The following is a 7969-nucleotide window of genomic DNA, read 5'->3' as shown; positions in this document are numbered from 1 at the left end:
TGGTGACTCATTTAAAGCCAGTTTCCTCTCTTGGGCCTTTGGAGGAAAGAGGGCTCTGTCCATGCCTGAGTTTCAGGTGGTACAAGAACATGCCTTTTAGTGGTGTAGGTGTGGACAGCCCTGACTGAAGATGACACAGAGTGGCCAGTAGCTGCCTTAGCTTGAGAGCCAAGTTCACTGGTGCCCAGTTCAGTGGTGCCAGGCCAGGGATCGGCTGCTGGAAGTGTCTGGTTTCTGCACAGCATGGAGCACTTACACCTGTAGGAAGAAGCAGGTTTGATGCTCAAATATACAAGGGGCTCAAACTCTTCAGAAACTTGGTTCCCCTGGACAGCCAACAGCTTACCACAAGCCAGCTTCTACAGTGAAGGAAAATGTGGGAAATGTGGAGAAGGCAGCACTGTTGGGAGCCCATTGCTTAGGTAACTGCACGTTCATGCCAGTAGCTCCATGTTCTAGGCCCTGCATGGGAGGATTACAATTGAAATACAAGCAGACACCTCTGAGCCACATGTGGAGTCCAGGCTGTATCAGAAGGAACAAGTTTTTCCAGTTAGCAGCTGAATCTGCCTGCCTGACTCACCAGTGCATTGGGAGCAGCAAGGGCAAGACAGGTGCCAGGAGCAGCAAATTCTCCAGCTGTAGCATCCTGCAGAATGCAGTGGCAGAGCAGGGTGCAACCACTTGTGGAAATGAGGACCTGTGCCATTTTCATTGTGATATTATCCCACAAGTGTCCTCCCAGGACTGAATCAGAGCCATTATTGGGAACCATCTCAATTGCAGTGACGAGACAGGCATTTCCTTTCACAGGTCAAGAGCTAGTCATATTTATTTACTGGTGGCTTCTGTTTGCTCAAGACTGTATTGACAGTAACCAGACAACATTTATAAAAGTGACCTAACCCTTGTGTTTTGTTTGGTTTGGGTTTTTTTAAAGTTTCTTTCCGCTTTTACTGACACCTGGCCCATGTGAGGAGGCATGTCCTGGACTGACTGTGATGGCAACAAAGAACATCAGTTTTCATAGGAAGATTTGACCATTGTACATTCATGATAGACTAAAATGATTTTGGAAATTAAGGACTGCTAAAGACTTTTTGTTTCTGCATCCAACAAAACAAACAAACAAACAAACAAACAAACAAAACCTGTGTTTAAAACCAGTGAGGCAAACAAATTCCTTTACCAACAGTGGTGAGATATATATCTATTTGGAAGGAACTAGAGTGTACAAGTGGTGGCAGATACATCCCTGCCTATTTCTGTGCTTCCAGGAAGCAGAGTGCAATGTTTCTAGCATAGGAAAAGTTACTTCCCAGGGTTTCTGTGAACACAGCTCCCAGTCCAAGCTAATATGACAGCAGAAGGGTGTTCACAGTAGGGAGCTGCTGTGTCACACTCAAAGGGGCAGAGCTAAGGCTGAATAAATATTCAGACTCCCCTGGTTTAGCAACTGATTCTTGTTTTGAAAGGAATTCTCTGAAATACAAGATCCCTCAGAGGGATCTCTGCAGGTGAAAGCTACTGAATGTCAGGGTTCAAAATGCTGGAATACTTTGTGTTCATATTCATTGTCAAGCATCTCCTCTTTTTTTGAAAGTTACTTTGATTCAGGTTCAGTGACTCTCACAGTATCTCATACTGTTCAAATACCAACACGAACCAGAGACAGGAGAACAGCTTTTGCACTCCTACGACAGTTTCTGTGAATCTGCTGAGGAATCAGTGGGTCTCACAGCACTGCCGTTTGTCTTTATCTCATCTTCTCACTGCCCTGTATTTCTGAGGGGAAAAAAAAACAAACAAAAAACTCACAAAGAGAGCTTGTGATGCAATCCCGAGGGAGAAGCTGTCCAGTTCATCAGTACTGTTGCATTTGGGTTGCCAAAGCTGAGGGAACTTCCCAGAGTGCATGCAAAAAGCACTCTCCATCTGGGAGTTGTGGTTCACGCACTTCTATGCGTTGTGACAGACATACTTAAGGAAGGATTAGTGGTTACCTAGGAGGTCAGTTTCCTAAATGAGTATCTATCACTTCTGAGTCCAGTGGTAGTGATAGCTGCAGGTAACCAGCTACCAAGGTGTATTTCAAGGCAGGTTTATGTTTCTGTGCAGCTATACTGCCTGAGGATGCACAAGGAGCCCTTGCATCTCCCTCCCTCCCAGCTGCGGTTTGCTGATGTGCTCTCCCTTGCAGCTGTGTGCAGCACAGGAGAGTGCTGTGTAGGGTACTGCCTCCTACATCAAGATCAGTCCAGAAACTCACGTAATTTCTGTTTCTGCACAGCTAACTCCTACCCAGAAACCTACTGAAAAGGGGGGGGAAAGCAAAGCCGCTTTATTCGCATCAGCAGAAAGGAGATTTTGTAAGCTACTGGGTAACAGGTGTAAGGGGGTGGTGATGAGTTATTACATTAGTAAGAATTTTTTTTTTTGATTTAACAGCTGTGTGGCTTGTAGTGTTGCTTGAAACAATTGAATGTGTATAAGCTCTGACCCCTGGGGCTCTCAGTGATTAATCCACACACAGGGATCCAGAGCACACTTGAAGCTTTGACTAACAACTTTAAGCTTTTCTTATGTGGTGAATATATAAGGCAGTTCACCGCAGGGACTATTATGCTATCATGGAGCTCTAGACCCTTTGAGACCTGCAAACAGGTCTCCACAGAAAGAATCAGAACACCATCTGGCTGCAGTGCTGAACGGGAGCTCAGACTAAAGCTGCCAGGCTGAAGGGGAGCAAGCCTCTGCAGAAATGTGTGTTGATGCTTGCTGACCAGATCTCCACTGCTCTCCTTTTGAGAGTCCCTTCCCAGAAAGAACCTGGTTGTGTTTGATGGATACAGCAGTTCTCATACCTCAAAGAGCATGTCAAACACTGTGTTTGTGCTGATCCTCTGCCAATCTGCAACGGCATTTTGATCACGGGTTGAGAAACATGGTGCCCTGGGTTAGCCACGGGAAGCCACAGTCTCCTTTTTGGCTGTAAAACAAATCCAAATCCCTGGGCAACACACTTTCAAGTAGGGAAGAGAAGTAAGCAATGGGTTTCACCGCAGGTTTTTGCTCCACCAGCTTGGGGACAAACTCTCTAGGAGGAACTAATTTCCAACAGTGGAGGAATTGGGTCATGTGCACCTGAGAGAGAAATACCTCTCTGCCATGTTAATATGGACAAATGATACCCTGCCTTCCATCCCAGCTGGGCTGGACTGAGATACAGCTCACAGAGGAAGGGTAGAGCTCCCAATGAGTGTCTCTGAAGAAGCAGAGGCCCCATCCCATGCCATCTAAGGCCTATCAGCTCCCTTCTGGGGGTGTGGTGGGACTCAAAGTGCCACAGCTCCAGTGCAGAGGCTGACAGTGGAGAACTTTGAGGGTTAGACCAGGTGGGAGAGGCCCCTTTTCCTCACTCTGAGAGCATTTGGAACAGGAGAATTGACTCTCAGACCTGTGAGGTTTTCTTCAGAAGACTTTCTTAGAGCTGAAGTTGGTTACTTCACTTTCCCAGCCACGCCCCTGTTGATTCATATATGTACGTATGTTCAGTTTATCTGGGAGGGGGCTGAGCTGCGAAAGGGAAGAAGGACAGCAAAGCAGAGGATCAAGTAACAGTAACAGGGTACTGAGGTATGCAGTCAGGGCTGTCCAAGGACAACTTCCACACAGCTGTGCACTGGAGCACCACAGCCTGGGACAGAAAAATAAACCAAACCTTCTTTCTCATCATACCTCATGTGACTGACTGCAGCCAAGAAGGTGAGGAGGAGTGCAAGGAGCATCCAGGACAGATAGATCAAACATCCCCATGCCCACACCCATTCCAGACCTGATGGCCTCAGCATCTTCCTAACACCAACTAGGCACCAAATGCTGTGGTTTTAAACCTCCATATTCTCATGTGGACACATCTGCATAGGATTGCACATGTGCTTACCACCTCCTCACACACACAAAATCCCCTGACAGCTTCAAATGCATGTAGAGGGAAGGGAAACCTTTACAGTGTGACGCACTCTTCCAAGATATCTGGTTAGGTTGATCATGTCAAATGTTGCAATGATATAAAACCATTTCACTCAGGTGCAACTTCAAACTGAAACTCTAAAAACAGATCAGAAGAAAAACACTTTGCTGTTATCAAACTCTTCCAGAAAGCCAAAACACAGGGAGAAGAGGTTTGTTTGCATTAGCCAGGAACAGAAAGAGCAGATGACCAAAAGGAAACCTGGAGTCAAAGCCAGGTGATGAAAGAGGAGACTGATTATGAACTCTTTCTTGAATCAAAATGCAAACTGAAGTGTGAGCAGCAGTAAGCACATCTTTAAGTCAGGCCATGAAATGTCCCTATTTTCATATACAATTAGCCTCACTAGAGCAGTAAGAGCCGCCTCAAGTCTCCTTAATGTAATCACTGCTTGTGGAAAATTTCCTCTTGTTGCAGTTTCTCCCACAACATATCTCCCTGAATAGGTGATCATTTCAGTCAGAGTGTGAGGAAACATCTGGGCCCATCTGGCTCAATTACAGTGCCTTGTTCCAAAAGCATAACCCATCATTTTCTGTTCATCTTGTTGTATTTTCACTTTTGTCTGAAATTAGGACACGGTCGGAAACGCTAATTATTTTATGAATCATCTAACTTCAGACTCGATACATCTTTTTTTGTTGTTGTTGTTATGTAAAATCCTTACTTTCGATTCTTTTGTCCACTGATACCAGTGTAATGCTGTCTGGCTTATCTTATTTCACAGACACTGGAAAAAAAAGGCTTTCTAGCAGTAGAACTGGCCATGCGTACGGCAACGTGCTCTGAATGCCCAACGCCTCTGTTTGCTGGCAAATTAAGTCTCTGTGCCCTCTGGCACACAGAGAGTGAGCAAGAAGGAGGCAGATCCAGATCATGCTGTGCAGGCAGCAGAAAGGTGATGCTGTCAGCCCATTCCAACTGACAGGGTGCAGCAACCCAGGGCTCTGCATCATTTGCAACCCAGCAAGCCTTTCACCCAGACATGCAGCAGGGCTCCGAAGTACATACATAAGACAAAGCACATTCAGTGCCTGGCTCAAACGCTACGATCTCAGGCCCAGCTTCTGGGCAGCTCCCTGGGCAGAGGATGGGAAGCTCTAAAAGGTGTTGTGCCCCACAGCCCAGTGGAATTGTCAGATGCAGGGGAGCAGGAGGGAAGCCTGTGGGAAGTGCCTGTCCCTTTGTGGTACCAAGGAAGAACCAGGCTGAACATCAGGGCCTCTTGCACTGTTGTATTATGCAGAGATGTGTCTGTTGCAGAAGGGCACGTAGAGTAAGTGCAACTTTGGACCATAAGGAGAACTTGGAGTCCCATGCTTTTTAGCTGCTATGACAGGAAGAGGAGCAGGGGCAGGCCTCTTCGAGACATTTCAGACAGGATTTACAGGACACACAGCAACAGGCTGGTTCCTCTGGTCTGTCCAAGCATGAGATATGTCAAGGGGAAACAGCAGGAGCAGGAGAGAGTGTCCCTAGAGAGCTGGTTGAAGGCACCCAATTCCTTTTATTTAGTTCATTGACCTGTGGCACAAAAGGGTACGTTGCCATCACATGAGACACTGGAGAAGGGCAAATCCCTTCTCTGATGCTGAACTATTAGACCTGCATTTGCATGGTCAGCTGTTCCAATGCTTCAGGCTCACAACATCACAGTGTATTGAGCTTTCCAGAAACCCCAAGGTCTGATTAGCCTTGGAGTCACAAAAGCAAACACACCAAGACCCTCTTCCAGGAGCCCAAGTCACACAAGACAGGTGGATCTAGGACAGGGTCCCTGGGGAAGCACTGTGCAGATTCCCAGCTATCATGTGCCGTGTTTCCAAAAGGTTTGCTCTGAAATCAGAGGTCCAAGACCACAGCAGGTACCCAGAATCACAGAGCTGCCCTGCTTCCTGCAGCAGTCTCCAAGCACTACAGCAAGCTTCTACAAACAGTCCCCTCTGCAGCAATGCAGAGCCAGCTACCTTGTCAGCTTTTGGTGTTGAGTCTGCAGCAACAGAAGAATCAATTCTGCCTAGAGAGGTATTTCTGCAAGCCAGCACATCCCAGTCACCAGTCCGTGCAGCTGCACACTGCTCATGCAAAGCCTCATGGTTCAGTTGGCCAGCAGTGGCTCCCACAGCACAGTGTGCTCCTGATCCTGGTGACTGTACAAACCATGCCATTGCAAGTAGGGAGGTGGGAAACAGCTTGTGCCGTCTCATCCTCCATGTCCCCAGGGCTGAAAGGTCTCACTGAAAGCAGGAAAGATGCTAAGTAGGTTTGTTATTTGCTAGAGATCAGTTACAGATCAGTGTAAACAGCTGATCTCCCACTGAATTCACTTCTTTATTATACAATTTATTAGAGGATTATTCAGACAGCTCAGCTGGATCTTACTAGCACATCAATATTTATTCTGCCCTTTAGCAAGAAATGGAACTACAAAGCATGATTTTCTTATTAAACTCTCCTGGGAAGGCAGCACCTTGCTAATGCCACAGAAACCCTCTCTCCTCCATGAAGGCTTATGGCCTCCTGCAGACCCACTCCTGGGCCCACCTCAGGAGCACAGCCCGGGAAACACAGGCACCATGGTGTCCTTGTGTCACCAAGGAGGCATATCTGGCCAAGCCAGGCTTCCCACTGCACAGGCTGGTCTCTGCTGCAGAAAGCCGAGCTGTAGCTGAAAAGCTAAGTGGAGACACGACTGCAGTTATATTTAATGCCAAGAGAGGCACTTCAGATTTCCAAAAGTGCCATAGAGAGAAACATAGATAAATCACCACTGTTTCAGATCACTCCAGCACTGAAGTTGCAGAGATCAATAAGCAGATAATTCTGAGAAAGCCACATATCTGAAAACAAGGCTCTGCCTCAGCACATATTTGCCTAGAGTGCCAGACTGCTTTCTTGTTCATGCTCATTGCTCCAAAAATAAATTGCTTCAGCATCTATAACTGGATGTGTAAAACAAGGGCAAACATTATCTCAGACACAGACACATCAGAAAATAGGAAATACATGGGGCCTGCAGGGCCTGTACTAAAGGTACAAAACCTTAGATTTTTTAGAAGCTATCCAAGTTATTCCAAGTATTGACCTCTCATTGCAGAGTCTTTGGTATTGTAGGCTGTTTGAAGGACTTAATTCCTTGTAACTCTTGGCAATTCCTTAGAGGAAAGTGGGTGTTTTTGTTTGCCACAAACACTGGCACAATAGAATTTCTGAAATTTCAGATCTTAAGAGACCTTGGACTTGCCTTTTCTTACCTAGAAATTGTAACCTTGTAGCTCAACCATACTCTCATAACAGACCTTGAGCTTCGTAACATTGTTTTATTAGACCTCAGGTTGTGTCAGGCCTTGAATCTATCTTGGCTTGATTTAGCCATCTCTGCAAAATCTGTTAAGATGCATCACCTGCAATTTGCCTTAGGATTAGACATGCTGCCTAGCTTGTCTCAGCTACAACAGCAGAATTGTCTAATGGCCAGTGCCTGCCCTTTTCCTGTGGTTTTGAGCTTTGTTTTTGAGCTGTTGCCTAAGTCTTTTAGAGTAAGTTTTGTTCAGCCTGTGCAATTATATGGTTCTTCCTTCCTAAGAAATCATGTCTTGTACAAAGAAAGAGCGAACCTGAATAATTGTGGTTTAATTAACCCTGGGGACCCGCAGGAGGCAAGATAATATAATCTACTAGTACGTGTGAGGTTGAAACATACGGTCATCCTAAATATACTCAAGAATGAGAGGAAAAATATTAACCTATATCAACAGAGCATTTTCCTGGAAATAGGGTTTGCATGACAATGAACAATGCACAGGAGGGGCTAAGGCAAGATATTGATGAAGTAACTAGTGCTAGAAGCAAAGCCTTGAGCTTTTTAGGATAAACTTTTTACTCTTTTGTTATGTTGGAGGAGCCAACTCAGATGCAAACCTGTGCCCGCAGACG

Source organism: Pipra filicauda, unplaced genomic scaffold (genome assembly GCF_003945595.2).
Source record: "Pipra filicauda isolate LSUMZ 115617 unplaced genomic scaffold, ASM394559v2 scaffold163_size1657671_pilon, whole genome shotgun sequence".
Classification (NCBI taxonomy): domain Eukaryota; kingdom Metazoa; phylum Chordata; class Aves; order Passeriformes; family Pipridae; genus Pipra; species Pipra filicauda.
Note: the sequence above shows the minus strand (reverse complement) of the source record.